Here is a 27,437-nt window from a genome sequence, read left to right on the forward strand (position 1 = left end):
AGTGGGTAGGAGATAGGAGGCAAGGCAACAGGGTGCCAGAAAATTGCTAGTAGTGAGCACCAAGGTCAGACACCTCCAGTACTGCAGTTGCCCAGAGTTGGGTGGAACATTCCAGTGAACTCTTCCCCTAGGCTAATTCCTTAGACAGAGCATCCTCAGTAATCTTAGGATAGCATCAACATCTTAGCTGTGGTTCAACTCTGGTATGTGGGTTCTACTAGTTGTAATACTTTTCCTGGTAGTGTGGGCAGGAAGTAGAATGATCTCTGAGAGCTGAGAGCTGTTAGGTCTCACTGTAGACTATTGCCCTGATTCTAATTGCAGATGAATGAGGGCCTGTCTTTCTCAAGGTTTGCAGTGCCTTCCACAAAAGGTTGCCTCCTGTACCAACCTCTCTATATTCTCTTAAAATAGTTGTAGCACAGATACAGGATTCTGATTGGGATAGGGTTGAGGTTGTGGCTGGAATGTTTTTCTCTTTACCTTTTGAGTGGAGAGCTTTGCCCTAAGGTGTTTGTTCCTGTTGCCAAGGTTTTGGAACTTTAAGGTCTGATTAACTGCTGTAAGGACTGTTTAAGTTATCCCAGCTTTAGCTCTGGATGGGGTGAGGTAGGTTTGCATAACAAACCTCAAGGGAGTAGAGAAGAGCCTGTTTTGTACAAATGCAAGGGTAAGCCATTTAGCCTTCTCCATTGGCTCAGGCTCCAGCTGTTCTTTTCCTGGAACTACCAGCTCAAATAAAATTGTTACAGGGCACCGCAATGTGAAATGGGTTGCCTGTCTGTAGGTCCTCACCCCCACGCTTAAGATTTAATTGTATTATGGACACACGCAAAAAGGTTCAGTAATGGGTTTATTTACAAAGAGAAAGGTAAAGGAAACAACCCAGGGAAAGAGGGAGAGAAATACAAGTTAATTAGAATGTCCTACCAGTTCTGCTGACTTGAACTCCACCAGCATGCTGAAAACCTATCGAGAGCCAAAATGACCAGCCGCGAACCAGCAGGCCAAGTGACGCCCAGAGCCCGCCCACATGTTAGGTTTTATCCTTACCTGGCTACTCAGCTCCGCCCTCATGTCCCAGTGTGCTTCTCCTTGGTACTGATGGGATTTGTAGTTCCAGTATCTGGTGTGGGGGCAGAGTCTATGAAACCTGTACCTGATACAAAATCACTATCTTACATAGATCCCATGTGGTCAGTTGCCAAAACTATCTGTTGTCCTCAAGCTCCCCAGTTTTGGGGTATGGAACGTTTTTATTTCTCTGTTATGGGTACCCATTTTCTATCTGCAATATAACTTATTGCTACCTGGATATAACTTAGCTTTTGCAATTGTTATCAAATACTCTTGTGTTCTGTTGTGAATCTCAGCTCCTCTATTCCTATATTTCTCCAGAGGTAGGACCCTCCATTCTGTAAACTGACTGTGTATTATCCCTCTCTCTAGCACTGTCTCTGAGTTCTAAAATCCCTGCTGGGGACTTGAGCTCTTAAGTCATCAGCAACTGAGGGGCTCCATATTGCAGCTGTCCCTGCCTCTCTTGGGTTGCAAGTGCCCAGTAGTAATGTTCAGAACACAGTGATATTTCAGATTTTCCTATCAGATCTGTCACATTGTCCCTTTCCGTCCACCCAGTAGTAATTTGGTCATCCCTTGTGGATTGTTCACTTTCTTTACAGGTTGTAATGTGTGGAGGAAGCAAGCCAGTGTCTTCACATTGTTAGTGTGCAACTGAGGATTACCCCAGAACATTCAAACTTGCATCCTCTAAAAAGATTTGGCCATTCATGTGCAAACAGGTAGGCTCTTAGTGTGATAGATCTTTAATGGAATTAGTGTGCATAGAAAGGGAAGAGAAGAAAGGATGTTCCTAAAAAGAGTTTCCCAATAAAACCCCCCAAATTACCCATCCCCTTGTGGACAAATGCCAAACCAAATAGGGTCAGCAAGAAGCAGAGTTGTTGAGGCTTGTAAGCTTGCTGCAAATCTAAGGTGTCTATTGGGAGAGAACCCCCAAAAGCAGTAAAAGGGTCCAAGCAAATCTGGGAAGGAGAGTTGCAAAAAATACACAAATCAAGATAACAACTGCCATTGCCTGTCTCCCATGTGTTCCCTACCCAGATGTCTCTTAAGTGTCTCTACAACTTTCTCCTCCATGTGTCTTCCTATTCTTTCAGGTCTTCTTCCCAGTAGTACCAGGAGCAAGTTGGGATGCAGAAGCCAGAGGGGAAAAAAAGCGCCAGGACTGCCTGCCTGCCTTTCATGTTATTTACATCCCTCGGCTTTGCTGCCAGTGTCCAGTAACTCCCCTACATGGGGTCCTGGGACTTGTAGTGTAAGGCAGCCACATGTAAGTGAGGTTGGAGAATATGGTGCCCATCCACTGTATTCTGATGTTCCTCCTCACATTATGAAAATGCCTCTCTGTAGCAACTCTTCTATCATCCTTTTCAAGTATGGCAGAATAGCAAGTATTGGTAAATTATTGATTTAGCAAATAGCAAGTATTTTCTAAAACCCTCCAAGAAGCAGGTTGTGATAGATCATTGAGAGACACAGAAAGTTGCAGGATTGTTACTCAAAGAAATGAGAGATCCCACAGGAAGAATAAATGAGACACCCAGTACAGCCATTTCTACTTTAATCTTACAAGTGTTAGTCCTCTTACTATAAGTCATGTACTGTGACCAAGTGGATAGAACATAGGTATCAGTAGACTTGCCTTCATTAGATGCTGTACCACTATTAGCTGAAGTAAGGTGGATATTGGTGTTGGGATAGATTAGGTTTTTGTTGAACAAGATTGCCCTACTCATGTGTACATACACACACACATTCAAACACACACACATATATACATATACATACACTCACACACACATATATGATTTTATTTTCTTATAACTACCTGGTACTTATACATGCATCGACATTATTAGTGATATGTTCTACAGATTTTGATGATGTCAGGTATAAATGGTAATTGATAATGTTAACATTTTTTCAAGTTGCTACCATCTGCCATTATTGAAGTACAGAATACTTTTAAGGATGGCCTTGTTTGGCCAGGAAGGCAGGTGACCATGGAAACCATGATGAACAAAATGTAGTGGGATATAGGGGATGGGAACATAATTATTACCAAGGAAACTGGTGCGATGAGTCTTTAGAGGGACTTCAGAAAGGAGCAAATTTTTTTGCTAAAAGAAGAGGAAAATAGGGAAAAACACAAATGGGAAGATGGAGGTATGGAAATATATGTGTTCAGAAGTCTGAAAGATTCTTGAGAGGTATATAAATTAGTCTACTATGTCTTGTATGAAGAATACTTACAATGAGGAGATAAGTGAAGAGTGTTCCTTAACCCTTTCTACTTCAATTTTTTTTTTTTTTTTGGTATGCTTTCTTACATGACACTTTAATGTGTGTTCCTGGGTATGGATGACCAATTGTATGTCTTTGCTCAGAATTCATACATGTACATCAGGATGTCTCCTGGAATTCTGGATGAGAACAAATGAGCTGGAGAATGAGATCTACATTTAAGTCTTCAGATAGAGATGATGACTTAAATCAGAGCAATGAGAACAGAAATTATTAAAAAGTAATATGTTGGAGACATTGTACAGAGCTAGTGATAGAATTGGTGTGTGGGGTGGGGAGGAGAAGATCAGTGTTTCTCAAATTTTAAAGTGCATTTGAATTGGCTGGGGATCTTTTTTTAACAAAATAAATTCTGACTCATGCAGATCTGGAATGGAGCCAAAATTCAGTGTTTTGTTTGTTTTTAAAAAGATCCCAGATAATGACAACACTTTTTGACCCATGGATCAGTATTTAAGTAGCAAGGTAACTGGAATTTCAGACTGCAGTACTAGATGGTGATTCTATTACTTAAAATGAGAAACACAGATATAAAAAATTTGGAAGTATCTGGGGGATAGAGTAAGGTGCTTATGGGAATTTCAGATAAACCATGCAATTGGATCTGGAAATTGGATCTTTAACTCAAGTGCGAAATCAGGCCTAGGAATACAAATTTGGGAGTGAGCATTTCATTGCGTATACTAAAACATGAGAATGAATGGCATTTCCTACAAGAAAAACATAAAGGTAATACTAGAAAATTTACCTATTCCTATTTGGTAGAATATTAATCTGCCATCTAAACTATAAACCAGCAATGGGAAAGAAATTAGGTAGTTTCCTACCTATGACTAATTCCTTTCTTCTTTGCTAATGACCATCGATCGAGTTAAATATTCTATAGATCAGTTTAAAAATTAAGGTAGAATCTTTTCTTACGAAAATGTATTCAGATAAGCAAGAGGTATGAAACATGCTCATACCTCTTGTCAAAATGCTATCCATTTTTTCAAGATGTGGGGTTGAAATAATAGCAAACAAAATGTATTTCTGACATGGAGGTTACAGAGGATATGGGAAAAGTGCTTACAGTACAGTGTGATCAGTACTGTGACTGGGAAGTGTGGCAGGGACACATGACTCAATGTTGGAACTAGGGATAGTCTTCCTGAGGAAACAGCATTTAAGCTGAAACCAGAAGACTGAATGGAGGTAACTTAGAAGAGGAAGGGAAGGGCATAACAGTTATGAGTTGGAGGGGAGGAGGCCATTTAGGTAACTTGAAATGGAGTGTGGGGAGTAGAGAGTAATGGGATAAGGTTGGAAAGGTGGAGCCCTTTTCTGTTTCTCTGGGACCTAGTAGAAAGTGGAGAGAGAAAATGATACAGCTTTCCAAAGGAAAAAGTATTCTGCTTCAGTGTAGTTCAAACAATAGCCTTATATATATATATGATTTCATAAGGTTTTTATGGAATAAAGTAGTATGGAATGACAGAAAATAACATTGTTTCTTTAAGAAAAATGTTTTGGACTTCAAAAACTTCCTTACAATTTTTTTCCAATTTGGAAACTGCTTAGACATACATAGCTCTAGTACTTTTCGTTATTTGTGTTCAAATCATGCTTTTTCTGTTGTTTACTACAGTGTTGTTTTGCCAACCACTGATATGAATACAAATATCATTATACAGATGTGTTGAAATGTTGTTTCCTTTTCTTGAAAAGATTTAGAAAATGTATGGAAATAAAAATAGAAATCCCTTCAAAAATGGTTTGGTTTTCAGATTGTTCTTTAAAGTTAAAGGATCCCTTTCTAAACCATATGACAGTATAGTATGATAGACTGTTAAAATATGAGAAATGAAACTAACATGAAAATTGTTATAAAACTAAAAGAAATTGACATGATTTCCCTATTGAAGTCAAATGGAAAGTAAATAATAAATAGTAAATAAATAGTAAATAATAAAATGCCTAGTTTTTTTTTTATTTATTTACTTATTTATGCTTATAGAACTATAGAACTGGGGTACAAGCCAGAGGTGTGGGTGAGAGGATTCACCAGAGAAAAAGTGGGGAGCAAAGCAGGCAGATTGACAAAGTACACTGCTGAGGTGGGCAGTGGGTGGTTCAGGAGAGGCCTGCCATGCTGTCTGGGTCAGCTCCTTGGCTGCGGATCGAACTCGTGCTGCAGTGTCTTGGCAGAGCTTCATAATGCAGTGCTTTAACCTGTTGTGCCACTAGAGAGAGCCCAGAATGTCTAGTTTTTAAAGACACATCAGATCTATGAACTTAATATCACATCATCTTTATTCCTAGCTTCTGTTATCATTAAAATGGTAAGTTTTTAAAAGCTATTCAGTGAAGTCTTTCTATAAAATAGACCTATTTCTATTTGAGCTTCATTTTGTCTCATAAGTGAAATTTCAAGTTGAAATTCCCTGGAATTTCTGTGCAGTAACCAAAGTTAATTTCTCCACACCAAACTCAGAAAAAGTATCTTTCCATATAGGTAAGATTGTTTTCAGCTGGCAAGTAACTAAGACCTCTAGTTGAAAATACTTTAAGTAATAAGTAAATTTATAATCTCATGATGCTAGAAATCTGGAGGAGAGAGAAAATTTTGTAGCTGATTCACATAGCAGCAAAATGCTATCATCAGACTTCCAGGGTTTTTTCTTTCCATTATACCATTCTGGATGACAGCCTTTGTTGTCAGTCTTGTCCCGTAGCCATCTCAACATATCAGACAGCTTCAGCTCTGAGACTTACACTCTCACCTCAAAACTCCCAAGACAGAAAGAAAAGAAGTATCACTTGTCTTAGTTCGGGATGCTATAGTAAAATATTATAGACTGGATGATATGAACAATAAACATTTATTTCTCACTACTGTGGAGTTTGGGATATCCAAAATTATGATGCCTGAAGATTTGATTCTTAGTGAGGGGCTTCCCTCTGGCTTGTACACAGCTCCTTTTTGCTGTTTCATCATGATGGTGAAAGTGTGAATTTTTATTAGGATCCTAATCCCATCATAGGATCTAGTCCTATTGCCCTATAACCTAATCTAACCCTAACTTCCCAAAGGCCCCATTTCTAAACACTAACAGAAACATTTAGGTCATAGCTTCCTTTTCTATTGTGACTTTTTTTATAATGAGAAAAAAACCTTGAGCCTCTTAGCAGAATTGACCTAGGCCTTCAACAAATCATCATTCATTGGTTGTGTATTCTGTAGGGGCAAAGAGACATCTGGTTTCTCAAGCCTATTCGCCAAGACCTTTTTAGGTCACAGAAGTAAAAGGAAACTTGGGTTAGGAATCTTTAAACCCATGTGTTATCCAGATGCCAGTGTCCCCATGCATACACAACACAAGACTTGTGTATATGTGCTCACTCACTCACACAGACACACGCGCACGCACACACACACACACACAAAGTACTGTTAGAATGCAAGTAACTGAGCAGGTTTTCTTCCTTGCAGCAAAGGTTCTGTTGTAATCAATACAGTAAGGCAGGAAGAATTTAAGAAGTGAAACAGTAAAACACAAAAAGAAGAGTGATGTGTGTCTAGACAAAATACAATTTTCAAATTTCTCAGCCTTATTTGTAATAAGAAAATAGGGCAAACCTCAATAGAGTGAAAGAAAAAAAAGCAATACCTATTTCCAAACAAGTCTGTGACAAGGGTTATAGAAATCTTATGATTTGCTTAGTCTAGTTAAGATCCTTCATCCTGGTCCTCCCTAATGGCACAGTGGGTTAAAGCACAGCACTCAGAAGCTAAAGCCACAGCAGCATGAGTTCGATCCCCGCCTGCCCCGGAGGTGACCACATGGCGTGGCAGACCTCTCCTGACTCGCCCGCTGCTCCCCTCAGCCCCTCAGCAGTGTACTTCGTTGATCTGCCTGTTCTGCTCCCCACTCTGTCTCTGGTGAAGTCTCTCGCCGCCCCTGAGCCTCTGGCCTGTACCCCAGTTCTGTATGAACAAATAAAAATCTTTAAAAAAAAAAAAAAAGATCCTTCATCCTTCAGGCTTTCCAGAAAAGAATAAAATTAGAATTTGTTACTATTATTACACATATTCTGTCTATGGATTCTAGGAACCTAATAGTATTTTATTATAATATTTACCTGTTTCTTAATGAAACCAGGAAAGAATGGAGAGTGTTACCTGTTTGTAGAACTAGCCATGCCCTTGTGAACTAGCCATGCCCTTGTGATTTTTCATTCTCTTGCTATATTCCTGTGGATTTGTGTGTCCATATGGTGTTATATTCTAACTTTAGTATAATTTTGCTTTCATCTAATTCCTGTATTGTCAAATTTACATAAAATTGCATATATTATTTTCCCAATAATAGAATTGTATGCACATTGTTTTATTGATTGAAATCAGTTAAGGTAAGAAAGGGGAAGAAATAGGCTTGATAGTGTTTTGTAGTTATGTATTAATTAACTTTATTGGCTCTGTTTATTATGCAGTTTCAGATTACTGAGTGGTGTACTTTACTTTTAGCCTGAAGAGCTTTCTTTTGTATTTTTTATAAAGCAGATACCCTCACGGTAAACACTGTCAGTTTATGCTTTTTTGGCAGCTGTGTTTCATTTTGGGTATTTATTCCTTGCCTTAATCTGCTCTTCTTATTCATTCGTCTGTTTGTTCTAGCTTTAGGGCTTTGTGTAGTATTTTGGTGTTGGGGGTTTAGTCATAACAAATTTCTTGAGTTTCTTGTTGTCTGCGAAGATCCTTATTTTTTCTTCATAAAGGAAGGAGATCTCTGCAGGTAAAGTATCCTTGGTTGACATTTGTTTTGGAGTTTGCTGAATACATCCCTCCACTCTCTTGTTGGTAGTATTTCTTCAGAGAAGTCTGATGTCAGTCCTTTGTATGTTATCTCTTTCTTTCCTCTTGTCAGCTTCATTATTTTTTCTTTGTCTTCGATTCTTGAGAGCTTTACTATTATTTATCTTACTTTATTTTTTCTTTCATCATGAAAGTTAGCTGTTCTTGCTTCTTATATGTCTATTTTCATCTCCTTCATGTTTGGGAAGTTCTCAAATATTTACTCTGTCTCTATATTTCTTTCTCCTTCTTCTGGTATTCCTATAACTCATATATTTTCTTTCCTCACTGAGTCACATATTTCTTGCATTGTTTGCCCATTTTTTTCCCTGCGCACTTCTCTCTCACTTTCTGTTTTGGTTCTTTTTATTACTGTATCTTCAAGAGTACTGATTCATTCTTCCATTTCATCTTTTCTGTTTTCATTGCTTTCCCCAGAGTTCTCTAGCTCTTCCATTGATCTTTTAATTTCTTGGATTTCTTCCATTTCCCTCGTTAGGGACTAAGTTTCATTCTTTTGATCATTAATTTATTTTCTTCACATAATTTTTTTCCTTTATGACTTCTTTCAGTATTTTGATCATGGTAGTTTTAAATTCTTTCTCTGATAAATTCTCCTCCATGTCATTGTTATTGTGTTCTGGTTGTCAGTTTTCCCTGAATGGTGAGTCCCTCTGGGGACTTGTTTGGTTGTTTGCTTTTCTCCGTCTCCCTGAGGTTTGCCTTCTAATTTGTGCTATGTGCTGTGTCACTGTAGCGCTGATAATGCCCGGCATCTCTATTAGGTGAACCTCTTGATTTTCCTCGAACTGATGGTCAATTCAGATCTCCACAAGGGTGTTGAGGTTGTGGCTGGATTGATGGGTGCTGATGCTTGAGATTCACTTGTTCTGTATTTACTTAGTTTAAGAAGGGGCTCATGAGGTCCCTATCTTATTGGATCAAGCGAACCTTGGGACCCTGATTTCCAACAATAGGTAGTAGTTGATTTTGTTCTAGGCACTATGTGATGTCAGCTACTTTCAGAACTGTGAACTTTTTTGAACTTTCAGAACTGTGCTTTTCCCTCTGTTTTTCCAAGAAATAGACCGGGTAGGAGGGGAGCTTCAGCTTCAGCACCGGAGCTCACGTTCAGTGCTGTGCCAGCCCTGAAGCACTGTCCAGTGTTTAAAGTCCTAACATTGGTATGTTCCAAGATAAGTCTTGCCGCCACTGTGGGTACTGAGCTCCTCTCTCAAACTCTGTGCCACACACCCTAACACTGGCTGCACACACTTTTTTAGCTCACCTTTTCTGGGAGTTTTACCTTTTCTCTACTCCCTAGATGCCTCAGTGTGTCCATGCACATGCAGCTTTTCCAAACAATAATGCATCTGGAGCACACTGACCAGCATTCGTGGTCTGCCTGGACTGAGGCAGCAGTGGTTAATGGGTCCATAGCTCCAGTTGAGGGGCTGGGCCTAGCTGAGCACACTCCCCCCTACCCCCATCTCTGGGTTGAGGGTTTACCTTATCTCCACTCCCCATGGGCTTCCTGGAGGTGCTCTTTCCCTCTGGGCTATGGACCCCTGGGCTGCAGCTGCAGCAGTTAGTGGTGTGTATGGAGTGTTTCCACACACCCCCACCCAACAAACTAAGCTCATCTGGGGGCCAGGGCCTTGTTGTATGCGCTTTACTGCTGGCCTCTAAGAGGTGGTTTACCTTTTCTCAACTCCCTAGAAGCCCCAGGGTATCTGTGTGCTTGCTGCTTTTCCAAACAATATTCAGGGAAACTCATTATTAATGGATTGGTGGTTGTTTCTAGGCCTTTCCTGAAAACAACTCATATACATGCTCATATATAAGATAAAATAAAAATTGTGCATAATTCATATCAATACTCCTAATTAAAACTCTAGATTACAGGTTATTAGAATCATCCATCTATATGTATTGCCTTTGTGCTAAGAATCCTGTTTTTCATCGTTTTTCTTTTTTATATTTTTCTTTCTTTATTTTTTACATCATTCTTCATTTTGTGCACTTTTCATCTCAGTTGTAATCCCCATATGCTTCCTAGTTTTTAATGACTCAGATGATTTAGACTTAGAAAACCCCATAATAATTCATTTATGTATTTTTTTTTTAAATATTTATTTATTTATTTGTACAGAACTGGGGTACAGGCCAGAGATGCGGAGGGTGAGAGGATTCACCAGAGACAGAGTGGGAGCAGAACAGGCAGATCGACGAAGCACACTGCTGAGGGGAGCAGCGGGTGGGTCACCTCCATGTGGTCACCTCCGGGGTAGGCGGGAATCGAACTCATGCGGAAGTGGCTTTAGCTTCTTAGTGCTGTGCTTTAACCCGCTGTGCCACCAGGGAGGGCCGCATTTATGTATTTTTATCCCATGTAATATACATGCAACTATCTCAGAAAGACATCATTAATACTGTTAGTAGCACTGTGATTATTGAAATCTTGGAAGACATTTTTTTTTGTATACTCTACCTATCTTTGTAGCATTTAGAAATTACAGTGTCTTTGGACACATTCATTTAGCAACATAAAATCTTTACTTTGTAATATTCTAAAGTATCTTCTCACTCTCTAAGGTCCCTTGCTAGAAAAGAAGTATAAATAGTAGTAAAATATGGCCTATTCTCAATAAGATGGGTTATTTTATTTTATGATGTCATTTAGGATAAGAGCATATGACCCTAGAAGCTTGGATTCTCTTCTTTAAAGGTAATGTTAATGAGTTTAATTACATGCTTCCTAAAATAAAGCCCTTCCCCTCACTGCCCACTCTTATCAGGGGACAACTGTCATTGTGTAGAGTTCCTTGATACTTCAGATGTCCCTCACTAGTATAGTTATTACTGTAGATAAACAGAACTAGTAGGTTATCTTTCTTTCTTTGTCTTTGTCTTTCTCTCATCTATATTCCTTCCTGCCTGTCTATCTACTAACCTAGGTAGGTTGTCCATTTGCCCATCCACCCATCTGTCTTTCACTCATCACTCATCTAGTTTATTTTAAACTTATGTGATTGTGGGAGCAGGTAATAGTGCAATTTGTAGGGTATGCCACCAAACAGGAATTTAGGTAAGAGTTGATGGCACACTCTTAAGTATAAAATTTAAAAGGAGCCTACCATGTTGGAAATCAGTTAAGATTTCTGTGTTACTTTCTTGAAGCAAAATTGCTTCTTCCCTGGAAAAGTTAAGTCTTTGCTTTTAAGACCTTGGACTGATTAGATGAAACACACTACATTATGGAGAGTAATTTGCCTTATTTAAAGTCAACAGGTAGTAAATGCTAATCACATCCTTAAAAACCTTCCCAGCAACATGTAGATGAATGTTAGTCTAAACAAACAGGCATCACAATGTAGGCAAGTTGGCACATAAAATTAACCATTATGCTTAAGTGAGCCATTTAATTCATTACTCTTTTGAGAATTTAGGAATCCTTAAAATTGGTAAAAATTTTTTTTGTTGTTGACTGAAAATTGGTTTTATATAGCTAAGTGTATAAAATAGGCCTAATAAACTATTTAAAATTTATTTCATAAAAATCATTAAAATATTACCATGTATATTAAAATAAAATTAAACTAGCCTATATTGATTTTCTTGACTTTAAAGGGAATGTAAATGGAATTCTCAGTAAAACTTAGTTTCTTAATCATAATTTTACCTAATCTTGGGTCTCAGTAGCTTTATGAAATATCATTGTGAAGTATGCTTGTGTTATTTTGTGCGTCATAAAATTATATATGGTCTTCAAAGTTTAATATTATGGTTATAAACTTTGAAACCCTTCACACTGTTTACTATTTGGGAAAATTGAGAATTTTCATATTTCTGAGTCATGTAGTATTGTAAAACTATGTTAACTTAGTAAGAAATTAATTAGAAACAAGTAATAAAAATTTGAGAATTCTCACAAGCATGCCCAAGTTTATTTTTGTTCCATATTATTGAAAATTAGTAAGAGCATTGGTTTTACTCTAAGACACTGTGATTGACCAAAATTTGTATTTGTTATTATTGTAAAAGCAAATATAATCCATCATCATTATTCACATATTCCAATTTTGTGGATTCTACCCACAAAAATTTATTGTAACTCCAAAATCAATATGCATGATCCTTTTACTGTAGTGATTCATAGGCATTTTGCTGAGTGACAAAAAATTTGGATTGATCAACACTCATTCTCAGCTGGGATAAACAAAACAATTCTTTGCCTTTTTTTGGCTTTCATTCTATAAACAAATGCCCTTTTTGTGGGGGCAATTTTTGCACATTTGTGCTTCTTGTTGGTGTCCAAAATGGTTCACAGGTATAGGGTCAAAGTATTACAAAGTGTTCTTAAGTGCAGGAAGGCAGTGATGCACAATTATAGAGAACAATGTGTTTTTTAAAAAAGTTTCACTCAGATTTAGTGCTATTAATTGATTTCAATGTTAATTAATCAGCAATATATTAAAATGGCTTTAAACAGTAAACAAGGTTATGTTTGATCAGTTGATGAAAATGTGACCAGAGAGTTCCAGGAACCTAACCTTCCACAACCGTTATTTCATCTAAGAGCATGACTAAGCATTAACAACTCAGTGTTTATGGCAACTATAGAATTTAATTCTACAAAATGAACTTCCAAAAGCTTTACTTTGATTCTATGATTTGGATGAAAACAATCAATCCATTTCTGTTAATGGTTTTTCTTAGTGATTTTCTATTTTGATGCTTTTCTGAATACTGATATAAAACTGAAACCTTTTAAGTATTATTAAAATACTTAAGTATTTTCCTATTAAGTATTATTAGTAGAATGAGTAGAATTACTTCTACTAATAGAGTCAAAAAAGTAATAGCTTTCACTTTACTTTGACTGTGTAAACAACATAATGTGTATTCAGAAATGAGCAAGAGAATATTAAAAAAGTCATTTGATCTAAATGAAAAGTCCTGTTTTATAAAGTAATACGAAAGGCACCTTCTCCCTCTTCCTGTCTGGCATTTTGAGCTAATTGTAAGCAGGGGCAACAGCATTTGCTAATTCTTCCACCTCCACCCAAGACTGAAGGAATTAGCTGCCTTAGCTACTCATGTCCAAATGCATGTCCCTTTTCTGCAGGTGACTATTTATTTACTTTGAGAATTTTGTTACATGGGTTGTTGCTTGGTGATTTTAGATTTAACCACATGTTTAGCTGTCATTGTACTTACTACACTTACATCTTGCACTGCTGAATGAGATCATGGCAGAGCCTAAAATAGAAACCCTGGCTTATTTTAATGCAACTGTTTTAAAAAGTCACTGTAAGATGGAATATCCAGAACAAATAATAAACTAGATGGGATATGGGACAACAGGCATAAATTGGAACTGTGTCAGACAAACGGACACACATACTTTACCAGACCCGTGTCTTTTTGAAAATTTCCCATTCCAAGCTCTCAGTTGCTATTTTCCCATCAAAAAGGCCATGCCCTCAATATGATTCACTTGTTTATGACTATTTTGTATTTTCCATAGCATTATGCACATGGAAAAGAATGTGAAGTATTCTTAGTCACTTTTATTCATTGTGACATTTCTTTTTTTTTTCTTCCTAGAGCGTTTTCTATTCATTTTAAGACTTTCATTAAATTTTGCATGTCTGTCATTTTCAAGAAAGACATACTGAAATAAACTTATGAATTATTCTCAGTTAAATTAGTTCTTTTGTTATCTTAATAAAAATATCAGAGTAATTGAAAATGAAAGTTGGGGATGAAAGGAACGCAGTTTTTATATGTACTTGATATAAATGGATTACATGGATGTGGTTGTAATAATACTTTATTTTCTATTTCAGGATTAATTAAAAGGACTTACTCTACAGCTCATAAATCTTACTGGAGTCCTCGGAGGTAGGTAAGCAATTAAATAATTTAATAATTTTACCTTAAGGCTTCTGAAAAATTTGACAGTGGTAAATATCTTACCTCAGTGATTTACCTCTTTCCTCAGTAAAATAAAAATATTTTTAATAAATTTTTAAAATAAGTCTTAATATTTAACATTTCCCAGATATCCAATAAATCATGTTTTCCAGGGAGCTTTGCTTTTATTTTCTGCAATATTTATAATAAAGAAAATGATAATAAGACTCATGTGTTTGGCTTGTTAACAAAGCTTAAATCATTATAAAAAAATCACTGAATGCCTGAATTGGATCTTAGAACTGGAAAAATGAATTAATGAATAAGCAAAATGCAAATGATTCTGTAGCTTAGTTAACAGTACCAACTTTGAACTATTAGTTTTGATGACTGTGTTAGATAAGATGTTCACTTTAGGGGAAATTGAACAAAGTATATACAGAAACTATACTATCTTTGTAACTATAAAAATTAAAATTCATTAAAAAAGATTAAAAAGTTAATTTTATTAAAAATAAAAATGTATTATAGCTAAAAAAGTGTTTATTAATTTGAAAATTATACTTTAAAGTAGCTTTTCTGTGTAATAGTTGGAAAAGTCAAAGTTATTAATTACCTTAAAAATTACAGGTTTCATGAATTAGTATAGGGAAATATAAGGCTCTAGGTTTCCTTTTTCAGTTTATAGGCAATGTATGGTTTGAAAATGGACATAGTGTCTGTGAACATCTCCTTGGTTGCAGACTCGTGCTTCGATTCCCTTAAGATACTTGTGTGTTTTTGGTAGTTTAGTACAACACTTTCTGCTAGCACAAGCAGGTCTTTTAAATGATTTCCACTGCACAACTTTTTTCCTTAACGTACCATTACAAGCAAAAAGGCCAGTGATGAATGTGTCTCAGTGGTTTGTAGTTGAGACCCTCTTAGTGTAATTTGTTCTGTAACACCTACTTGAGCTTCTAGGTCAAGTACAAGACACAGTTGACCTATTGTTAAAGAGTATGAATAAAGATGAACGAAACTCTTAAATAACCATTTCTGTAATTGAGCTAAAATAATTGATTGCTGTCAGATAATAGAAATTCTCAGTTTCAGAAATAAGCCCCAGCCGTATAACTCTTAAATTTCTATAAATATTAAAGGGCTGTAAGAAAGGAACTCTGTAGTTGACTGAAACTATTACATAACTTTTCATTAATAAAGTAAAATAGTGATGCTGGTCTTATAAATGGTTTCCTGCTTCTGTTGCCAACTTTAATATTTTTAATTAAATTTACATTTCATAAAGGGAAATAGGAATATATTATACTTAAAAGGATATAGACATTACTGAATAGCTCTTGCAGAATAATTGTTGGGGTGGGAGCTTTCTATTTTGCTTGATATTTATTCACAATTGGTGTTGTCAATCTCATGTTAGTAGAATTTGTATTTTCTTCTTTGTGTAACATGATTTGCAAACACTGGTAGGAAAGTTCAGAAGAAAGGAGGAGAGTTTTTTCAAAACAGATTTAAACTCCATCATATAATAGGTCACACATAAAAAAACAAACAAATGAATAGCCATTTTATATTCTTCTGTACCAGAAGAACGTTATACGTGGTTTTAAAGAAATGCTTATGATTCAGCTATCATGTTGTGGTCATAGAAGTACACATGAGAATAACTAATCTGTGCAAACTCTTTCTATATACTATATGTACTTTACTTACAATCATTTCATTTAATATTCATAGATACCTGTAAATTAAATTTCCCTTTACAGATGAAACAGGGAGAGTAAGAAATGTGTCCAAGTTAACACTAGAGTATGGGGCAAAATGAACAAGTGTCATTGTGTGCAGAGCTATAATTTAGCTTATAACATTATTAGGGCCCAGGAAATCCTGATCCATGGACATGTGGTAAAATTTCAGATTATTTTAACTTTCTTGGTAAAAGGATATCTTTTTCGACCAAGTAACTAGAGCAGATTCTCCTGTGGCTATCATCCTTGAAATTTCCCATTCCCTGCTCCAGCCTTGATCTGACTCATTCTACAGTTACCTAACATGTCAGTTGTTCTCTGTCACCTGATTAATTACTGAACACTCACTCACTGTGTGCTTCATTGATCATATGCCAAGAACTTTTGGCAGCTCTAGGGAACACGATCTCATTGTGCCTCCTGGTCAATGTTGGGCAACTAAAAATTGTTAGTTGGGGTGAGAACTGAATCCAGACGTAAGGACACATGCCAGGGGCAGGGATGGGGTAGTTGAACAGTTGACAAGTGAAATGTAGCTATCCAGACACAGTCAATAGGTCAGGAGTCAGAAATAGCGTAGGCACTTGACTGAAAGGGTTTTTGTTTTGTTTTGTTTTGTTTCGTTTTGTTTTGTTTTGTTTTGTTTTATTGGAATATGATGACTGACTATGGAGTTCATAGTTTGTAGACAGCAAATAATTCCTACTGATTTTTGAGGAAGAATAAAAATAAATTCCTAATTTATTGTTAAACTGAGCAGAGAATAATCTCTGTATACTCCATTGGTTGTAGCTATATTTCTCTGTACCTCTAAATTTCCAATCCCTTTTACACATCTAAGTGTAAAATACATATAAAACTACAAAATTTGCTTTGCTGTTTTCTCGTCTTCGTGGTCTCCAAAGTTAGCATTCTTCAGGACTCAGTCCTTGACCACCTTCTATATTTACTTTCTATGTGTTGTTGTCTTTTTCTTTAAATTCATCTAACTTCCCAAATTTATTTCTAAACCTTTATCTTTCCCATGAGCTTCTGGCTCATAATCTGTCTCCCTAGTCAACATTCCTACCTTAAGGTCTGAAAAGCATTTTGAACTTAAGTCTGTATTAGAGTCCTTGAGTTATTCTCCCCAAACTCCTCTAGCTTCACTTTTTATCTTTGTTTCAGATAGTAGAAGCTAGAAGTGAATTTTTACTTTTCTCTTTCCTTCATGTCCCATATCCTGACTATCTGAAATGTTTAAATACCCTCCTAGCAGTGTGTAAATTGTGAGGCGTGCCACATGGTGTCCTGGGGGTGTCCCAAGAGGATTGTGCCATAGGTGTCTGAAAAATTGAAAATTCTGCATTCCATCTACAGCATGGCAGAATAGAAAGCTTGAATTACCCTTCCCCCTAAACTCACCTAAAAAAACAAACTAACAAAAAAACTTGCCCAAAGGAAGACTCAAAAATTTCCTCTTAGAGTCCCAGCATTAATCTTTGGAGGATATACACTAAAGTTGGTGACTTGCTGCAGGAAAGGCGAGGCAGGAGGTCAAGGGGTGTATGAGAAGGAAGGTAAATATCCCAACTCCAAGAATAGGCAGAGTGTGGGCACCTACACCCCTGGGGCCTGAAAATTTTCACCAGAGGGACTTCTCAAAAGAGAATATAAATGTACCAGGGCAGCTGAGGTCACTGGAAATTCTGCAGCCTGTGCAGTCAAGATAAGCTGCCTCCCCTCCCCCAGCATCCTCTTTCCTGTAGAGACTAGAGATATTAGTGGAACTGTGTGTGGCTTGATAGTGGGCCGAGTAGTAGTGAAAACCACAGGTGAGAGAGACAGCACCAGTCCTTGGGAGAGAATCAGCAGACAGCTGCAGCACTTGTAGACTGAGTCTCTCCCACATACACATGGTGGCAGAGTTGGTGGCTGCGGTGCCTTCTGCGATGATGGCTGTAGTGCAACAGTGGCTGAAGCCATTGCTAGTCCATAGGGGACACACAACCTGAGTCAGGTGCCCTCTGTCTGTCAGGGTCAACTGGGTACCAGAACTTGAGCCCAGTAGATCATGCTAACAAACCCCTTTTGCCAGGAAACTACAAGCTTGGAACATATCCAATACAGAGTGGAGAACAAGGAGACAGGCCAAGGAGTTAGGATAACTGAAACACTGAATGGATCTTGCTGTACAGAGAGAAGAGGAAGCAAAGGTGATCTACTACCATACTCCTCAGCAAAAATGAGACTGTTTAAGCCCCAGTCACCTTTCCTGTACCCACCACCTGCCTTAGTAAACAAAGAGAAACAAAACTAGACCCATAGTGCTCCAAACTCAAAATAGCAAATAAAGTGACATGTATACATTGGAAGTATGGAACGTCTGAAGATAAGATGGGAAAGTAGAGAGAAAATGAAAGTTCAGAGCCTTATATAAAGGATGCAGAAATTGAGGGCCAAACAGCTCCAAACTTGAAAATTTTGAAAATATTAAAGGCATTAATCAAGATACTGGATGGTCAGTCAAAGACAAATAAGCAAGTACAGGATCGTAGACAGGAGACCTTGGAACAAAAAGGCCTTCACCAACGAGACTGAAGATTTTGAAAGAATACCAAAAAAAAAAGCAAAAAAAAAACCCTAAATGAAATGAAGACAAATATAGACAATGATGTTTTAAGTAGGATTAAACTGGCAGAAAAGAGAAGTTCAGAATTGAAAATTTAAATGGTCCTGTCATCCAGTCAGAAAAACAAATGAGACAATATTTGGGAAAAATGAAGAAACTCTATATGAAATACAGACTTAGAGAAAACATAAGGTGGTATTTCCTAGAGGTGGAGAAAGGAGAGCAGAGACCCTATTTAAAGAAATAATAGCTGGTAATTTGCCAAAGTTAAGGGATGAAATAAGGATGGGTATTCAGGAAGCTGGAGGAACATTTAGATTTCTAAATGCAAAATGATCTACCACGAGACACATCATCGTTACATTATTAACAATGGTGGTGCAACGGGTTAGGACGTAGCACTGCAAGCGAACCACAGCCACTTTAGTGCCAGTTAGATCCCTGACCCTGGAGGTGATCCACATGGTGCAGCAGACCTCTCCTGACCCGCCCGCTGCTCCCCTCAACAGTGTACTTTGTCCATCTGCCTGTTCTGCTCCCCATTCTGCCTGGTGAATCCTCTCACTGCCTTGCAACTCTGGCCTGTTTTGTATGAATAAATAAATCTTTTTAAAAAATCAAAGATAAAGAAAAAATATTAATGAAGATGGGAAAAAGATGACAATTTACAAAAACTTCCAAATTAAGCTATCAGGTTTCCCTTTAGTTACCCTCTAAGTAAGGATATTGCAGGATGAAGTGTTCACAGTCTTACAAGAACTGCCAGTCTAGAATATGCTAACCTACAAAATTATCATGCAAATATGAAAATGAAATAAAAGCTTTCCTAGCCAACAGAAGCTAAAGTTTATTACTATCAAACCTGCCCTGCAAGAAATGTTGGAAGGAGTTCTGCTATTAAAAAAAGAAAGAAAGAAAGAAAATCTTGAGGAAAGTGACAATAAGAATACAAAATCAGTAGCATGAAAAGGAATGTTGTGAGTCAACATTCAAAGCACTAGAACAGAGGACAAAACAGACAGACCTATCTAAAAGCCAGTGAGTTGCTACCTGCTCATGAAGCACATTTTTAGACATAATAAATTTGTATAACCCCATTGCTTGCCACTAACCAAATATCTAAAATAGAAGCACATCGGAGGAGAAATGAAGAAATTGTGAGAATCTGTGGAAAAAGCCACCCAAATGGAGGTGCAAAGGGAAACAAATTGAAAACTGGTAGAAAGTTAAAACAATAATAAAAAAATTACAGTGAGTTACCCCCATATATCAATAGTCACCCTAAATGTGAATGTCCCATACTCACTAGTGAATGAAAAATTGGGTTATAAAGTCTCAGCCATCTGTACTTTGTTTATAAGAAACACATTTAAAACCAAATGAAAAACTTTGAAAGGTTGGAGCAATGTATGTTAAGCCAATGACTTAGGAAAGCAGTAAGTATTCTTTTCATATTTGATAAACTAGATTTTCAGCCAGAAAAGATAATAAGAGACAAATATGGACAGTATATAATGATCAAGGTAATAATTCATCAAGAAAATATAACTGTCATTAATATTTATGTAACTAACACAGGGGCACTCAATTATATAAAGAATCTACTAACAAACCTAGTAACAACATATAGCAAAAGCACAGTTGTGGACATCATGTACCTAAAAGAATGGAAATATAAAGGATGTGGAAGAAAAATTACATTTATTCACTGATAGTTAAGGGAATGAAGTTTGGCGCAGCCTCTATGGAAAATGGTATGGAGATAATATTCACAGAATAAAAATGAAAATCCCACATGATCCACCAATATCTCGTCTAGGTTTTTACTCTAACAATATTAAAACACACTAATAGAAAAAGAATTATGCACTTCTATATTCATAGCAGCACTTCCCACAGTTGTCTACTCATAGACCCAATTTCTTAAATGGATCAAGAAATTGTAGAATATACATTTAAAGGAATACTACTCAGCTGTTAAGAGAGATGACATAGTAGTGCCTTTGGGACAAAATGAATGGGCCTTAAGGTGACTTTCCTACATAAAATAGAAAGTGAAAAACTGCTATCAGCTGGTTTCACTTGTATCTGTAATATAAATACCAGAAAACTTATACTGGTAGAGCACAGCAGAAAGAGTTCTTAGACTTTGTGAAAAATACAATGATTACCACAGGGAACAGGAAAGGGATAATGAGAGTAGGAAGGAGAATGATGCTAGCACTGGACGTTTGGTAGAGGAAGAGTGAAGTTGGTGCACATATGAAATGGTACAAATGTAACCCCAGAGTTACATTAAATGATTGATGAAAAAAAGAATTCCACCTCTATTTAAGAAAAAGAAAAAAGCAAAAAGCACTCCTTGTAAAATACGTCAACCCAAATCTACCTTTGCTGCTGTAGCTGCACTCCCACCCCAGTAAGTTACTATTGTTACCTTATGACAATAATAGTCCTTTTACTGGCTTGTCCCTTACAACTCTAGTTAGATTTCCAAAAAGTGGTGGTGTTTTTTAAATGTAAGAGTTTCATTCCCTATTCAGAACCTTTCAGTGGCTTCACTGAAGATCTGACGCTTAGTCTCACCATGTTCTACCAGATTTGCATTGTTCTTCCTGCTGACTTTTTCCTCCTCTCATGCTCTGTTTTGCTCCCTTTACTCTATCCACAATTGCCTCTGGTTAGTCCTTAAATTACTCAAGTCCATTTAGAGTTCTGCTGTTTCCTACTTTGTTACCCTCCAGTCTTGTTACAAACAATTTAGTATCATTTATACCAGTGATACCAGTTGTGGTAGATTTAGATTGCATAAAAGTACCTATCTAAGGTACATTAAGTGGGAAAAAAAAATTCACTAGAAAATTTGCCACTTTATATTATTGCAATTTGAATTGCTTTCTAGATAAAAGGGATTAGAGATAAAGGGTTACTGAAAGTCAGCTGGGATTATTGGGGAGAAGTTATACAGAAAGCTCAGTTTAATGAGCACTTACATGAGTAAGTTGGTAACAGTTATATGTGGATGACAATAAACAGGGCTACTTCATTAGGCTGAATTTTCTGTCATTCACAGGTAAGGCTGATAAACCTTCTGAGATGCAGTGGAGGAAATATATATATACTTAGATGGGGGAGGGGAGAGTTGATTTTTGATTTCTTCCCAACTCTGATTATAGAAATTTTTAGTCTTGCTTTTTCAGAACAGTTCTTCTGAGTCCTCACATTCCTCCTCATGTATTTGTATTAGGACATTTTAAAAGTTTAAAACACTGCAGGTGAATATTTACAGTTTTTGAGGTAAATAAAGAGCTACTTCCAAAGTTGATTTCCTGTCATGTTCTCCTCTAAGGAATTTACTTTGAGGTATTTTTCTTTTATTTTGATTTGTTTTGTTTAAAATGCATTAATAAAATGTATTTTTAATACATTTATTTTTCTCTATAGAAAACAATACTTACATACACAAACCCACTAATAGATTGTAGTTAATAAAAAGCAAAAGTTCAGCCGTGAAAAAGAGGACAGTGGCATGGTGAAGGATGCATTTGGACTTTGTTACCTTAATGTAGTAAATACACATGTATTGATTTTCAGCAATGATCACCTCAAATTTATATAATGTTATTTCACTTCAATTAAAAACAAAAGTCTCAAAAGTAAAGAGCATGATATTTGGAAGTAACTTTTGGAAAGAGTGTGTGAAAAATGAAAATATCACCTTACTTTTATCATTATATCAGAAATTCTTTGAAAAATAATGACCACAATTGATTGTTTTATTGAATGTGATATAGCTATTCCCTATTCTTCCTTGGGAATAGGCAAAAAATAACGTAAGCAAATCCTAAGTCATAAGTGTTTTTAGTTAGACCTAATTAAGCTATTTACACAAATTCAAGCTGCTTCTTATAGTTTAGTTGTGGCACTTGGAATTAATATAGGAAAGAATAATATTCAGTATCTCTGTGATACTTACTTTGTATTTGATTGCTTCTGGTGGTTAGCACCCCAGTAATAGGATAACTCTTCTGAAAGTTGCCTTTCTTCTACAAGTGGGCTTGCCTGGCACATGTGATTGGCACACATATGGAATCAGTGTCCCCTTGACTGAACTTTTAAACCTTTAGACCTCTTTGTCTCATATATTTGACTACTCCTTTTCTGGTGACTGTTTTGACTTCACCCAGATGTAACTTCTGACCCAAAACATGTAATGTGTATTGTTTCCTATGTTGATATTCCTGTCTTGACTTGAGCCAAGTTCAAGAAGTTGAAATAGGTGGTACTACCTCATGTGACATGGTTCTTAATATTCTGTATCTAAGCAATGCAGATTAATTTTGTACCTGTATTTAGCAAAATATTAACATATCCAAACTCCTTTTAAAAGCCAATAGTAAATAGACAAATGAATAAAACAACTCTCAAGTATAGTGTAATTCTGTCAATTGCAACTAATTGGTATTAGGTTTGCTTAGGGCTTATTGTTTTCCCCATAATAGTAATAGCAACCAAATAAACAGTACTTACTATGTTCTTAACACAGTATGTATCTTAGCTAATTTAATTTTCACAGTAATCCTTTTAGGCATATTACTATCCTTATTTTACAGATGAGGAGGCTAAATTTTAGACAGGTTACATCATTAACATAGTTACATAGCTTTCTTTGTCAGAATTGGGATTCAAACCCAAGTGTATAATCAATTAATATGTTGCTCTCTGAAATCTCCAACTCAGTTTTAGTAAGGCTGGTGATCAAAGACCACAGCTAATTAGAAGTTACAAATCTAAGGTTAAATATAGAAGCTGAGTAGTTCTATTTTAATGTATTTCTTCTAATAAAATAATTATCATAGTACACTACTGGAAAATAATACAGAATTAAATAACAGGAGAAATTATTAAACTTGGGCACCACATTTTAAATATTAATATGTATATGAGTTACCCGACTAGCTTGTTAAAGAATAAATTTTGACTCAGTCAGTCAGGAGACCCAAGAATTTACATTTCTAACAGGTTTCTAAGTAGTTGATACTGCTGATGTATGGACCTCTCTCGGAGTAGCAAGATATTTCAAACAATAAGCCCTAAGTGAACCTAATACCAGTTAGTGGCATCTGACAGAGAGAATTACACTATATTTGAGAATTGTTTTATTCATTTGTCTATTCATTATTGGCTTTTAAACACTCATATTATAGATTTGGGGCATTCATATTATATACACACACATATGTGTGTGTGTATACACATATACATATAAGTCTGTGTTTGTATGTGTGTGTGTGTATATATATATATATGGCCTAGCAAGAAGAGAGTGGGGTATACTAGGTACCTCGCTCGTCTCACCCTAGTCCTATCCTTGGTTAAGATAATTTTTTAAAGACCACTCAGTTACTCTCAGTAACTGTTATGTAGTGTAGTTAAACTTGATTAATGTCAGGCCAGGCTCTTTAACCTCTCTTAAATATTTTTTTCTCAATAAATACCTAAAGATATTAAATGGTTTAGTGGAGGCTTAGATTTAAATCATTAATCTACTCAAATAATAAAGGACAAATATTTCTAACAACTTTCAGCTCAATTTAGATCAGCTAAATATTAATACTAAAACTAGATAAAGATATTACAAGAAAGGAAAACTAGTCTTTATAAACACATATTAAAAATTTGTTAACAAGTCATTAGCAAATAAAAACCAGCAATAAATTTAAAATGGGCTTATTCTAGGGATGCAATGTTGGATTAGCATTGGAAAGTCCAGTAGCATAAGTAACCATTGCAAAAGGAAAAGGGAGAAAAGAGCTATATATAAAATCCTGTCAATTTCAATAGTTGCAGAAAAAGCCTGAACTTAATTCAACAGCCATTAATGATAAATTCTCTCAGGAAGCTAGAAATAGAAGGAAACTTTCGCAGTTTGATAAAATCTATCTCTGACTTCTAGTTAAAATCTGTTGTTAAAAGATGGAATGTTCTTCCCCATAGAAAATTTGTTTTCCTCCCTCTGTCTCTCTAACATTGTAATGAGGTTCCAGTGTAATAAGCAATAAAAAGAAATAACTAGTGTATATATATTGGCGTGGTATAATGGCATAATAAAATCTATTTATTTGCAGCCAATGTGATCTTGAACAGAGAAAATACTAAAATTTCCAAAAAAAAAACCCACTAAAATTTATAACTGAATGTAGCAAGATTGTAGGATTCAGCATAGATACACAAAATCAGTCTTATGTTGTCTACCCTAGCAGTGAACAGTTGGAAACTGAACACTTAACTTATATGGAAAAAGAAAGTGCCTGGAACAGAAAAAAAAAAAAAAAGAGAGAGAGAGAATAACAAATATTGGAAGGTTTTCAAGACTTCTAGGATTTAAAGCTTCTTTCTTAAAGTGACAGGGAGGAGTGTTGGCCTAACATATATATATATATATATATATATATATATTAAAGAAAATGAATAGAGAACCCACAAAAAGACTCATATATGTATGGTTAATTGCTTTTTTGACATCAGTGCTATGGTAAATCCATGGGGAAAGGATCTTTAAGTGGTACTGGGCCACCTAGATATCTTAATATCTAAAATAAATAACCTCAACCCTTTTGTTTTCTACATACAAAACTAACTTTAAAAGAACTAATTACTAAAGAATAATCTAACTAGTAAAGAATAAAAGTATAAAACTTTTAAAAATCACAGGAGAAAATATTAACTTGGATAAGTAAAGATTTCTTAAGATACAAAAAGCATGAACTCTAAAAGAAAATTGAAAAATGGGACTCCATCAAAATTTAAAATTTATCCTTGAAAAGACATCATGAAGAAAATGAAAAGCCAATCCTAAAGAAGAGAGAATGTATTAACAATATCCTGACAAATGACTTTTGTCTAGAACATATAAAGAAATCTTACAGGTAGTTCATTAAGTTAAGACAATCTAGTTAAAAAATAGATACAAAAAGATAATGAATGCTCATGAATGTGATATAGAAAAGCATCTTTAGAAAAATACAAATCAGTACAATAATGAGATTATCATTATACAGTCATCAAAACAGCTAATATTAAAAATTACAGTAGAGTGTTTGCTGAGATGTTGATCACTTCGAACTTACATACATTGATAGTGGGAAAGTAAAAGAATAAAACACATATTAGAAAACAATTTGACCGCATGTAAAATTAATCTTATTATTACTATGTGACCAAAACTGTACTCTGAAATATTTATGCAAGAACAATGAATCATATGTTCACATACACTACTGCTCCATAAACACTCATAGCAGCTTGATTCATAATATGCCTAAGCTGGAAACAACTTAAATGTCCATCAGCTAGTGGTTAAGTAACACATTTTTTTTATATCCGTGCAACAGAATACTAATCAGCAATGAAAGGATCAAGTACTGATACACAGGCACATGAATGAATGTCACAAATATTATGAGGAGTTAAATAAGCCCAGTACTAAAGGATACACTCTGTGTGATTCCATTTACTACCCTTAAAATATTTTCTCAAAAACTAAAAAGACAAATTTATGGTGACAAAAAGCAGACAGGTGATGACGATAGCTGAGAAAAGAAAGAGACTGACCTGTATAGGGCATGAGGGAATTTTTTGGAATAATGAATGTATTCCACATCTTGACTATCAGTGATTATGGTGCTTCTATGGAGTTACACACACACACACACACGTTTGTAAAATTCATTGAAATTCAAGCATATTGAAAGTTACATAATTCACTGTATATAAAATAGAATACTATTTTTAAAATTCACAAATTTTAAAAGTTACTGCAAAGGAAAAAACCTATGTCTAATGTGATATATATATATATATATATATATATATATATATGTCTTACAAGGCTGAAGCTGAGTCAACCTGGAAAATCCATTTAAATAAATGAATGCACACAATATAAACAATAATAGAGGAATTCTGAAACAAGGAGAGTGGTGAATTCTTAGTGTAACTTTCTAGTTTATGACACAATGGAATGGAATGGAACTCCAGCATCCTTAGAATGTGTTGATGTACATTTTTAATTTCTTAAGTTGATATTTGTTATATTTTTGGGACTAAGAAGAATCCAAGTAAAATGAAATAATTATAAATAATCCATTCTTGGTTTTGTTATATTCTAAATTTTTTTTGACAAAAAAGGGTATGTGAAATGAAATGTACTTTTGTTTTAGTGTTCCTTAGGCTTTTTATATTTCTTTTAGTAGAGGAACCCCTAGATTTTACTTCAGCTCCCCACTTATGGCTGCCTGTCTCAGAAGTATACTTCCCCGCTTATCATGTAGCAGTGTGTGGCTTTGTGGCTTATGAGAAGTGATTGGTATTATGTATATGATCTCTTCCTTATAAATAAACCCCTTGCCCTAGACTTCCTCTTTGACTGTTTTGCCAACTGGGGTCTTGCATCAAGTTTTTTAGTCACCTTAGGTCCAGGGATCGAAACTATGTGGAATATAGCAGAGACAGCCTGGGTCTCTGAATGGTCTTGTGAAACATACCTGCCAACCTGTTTTGAGACATGGAAAAGAAAAATTTTGAATTTGAACTACTGTATTTTTGTATCTTAGCTATGGAAGAAAGTTTATACCTTAATATAAAATAGAAGGCATTTTTTTTTCCTATGTACTCTCTGACAACACCCAATATTTCCAAGTTACTTTTAAGTGTTAGATACTAATTATCAACAAATTGATAAATAGCATTCTTCTTTTCTAATTTTTTTATAATAGTTTATTTTTACATCATTTTGCACATTTTTTTTTTCATCTCAATTGTAATCCCCGTGGGTTTCCCATCACAGAGTCACCCATGTGCCATCACCATAGTCCTGTGCACTCTCCCCCCCCCCCATTTTTGATCCCATTCCCCACTCCACCCCCACAAAATGTCT

General features: G+C 35.7%; 1 protein-coding gene across 2 annotated transcripts in view; it reads left to right on the forward strand.

Annotated features, from left to right (window-relative positions):
* The window catches only part of ZNF438 (zinc finger protein 438), a 145,915-nt gene that overhangs the window by 17,617 nt on the left and 100,861 nt on the right, over positions 1-27,437 (forward strand). For both annotated transcript variants that reach the window (XM_012731427.1, XM_012731428.1), the window contains exon 2: positions 14,074-14,128. The gene's annotated coding sequence lies outside the window, so the exon portion shown is untranslated. The remainder of the gene's footprint in view (positions 1-14,073; positions 14,129-27,437) is intronic.

Source organism: Condylura cristata, unplaced genomic scaffold, assembly GCF_000260355.1.
Source record: "Condylura cristata isolate star-nosed mole 26May11 unplaced genomic scaffold, ConCri1.0 scaffold00030, whole genome shotgun sequence".
NCBI lineage: Eukaryota > Metazoa > Chordata > Mammalia > Eulipotyphla > Talpidae > Condylura > Condylura cristata.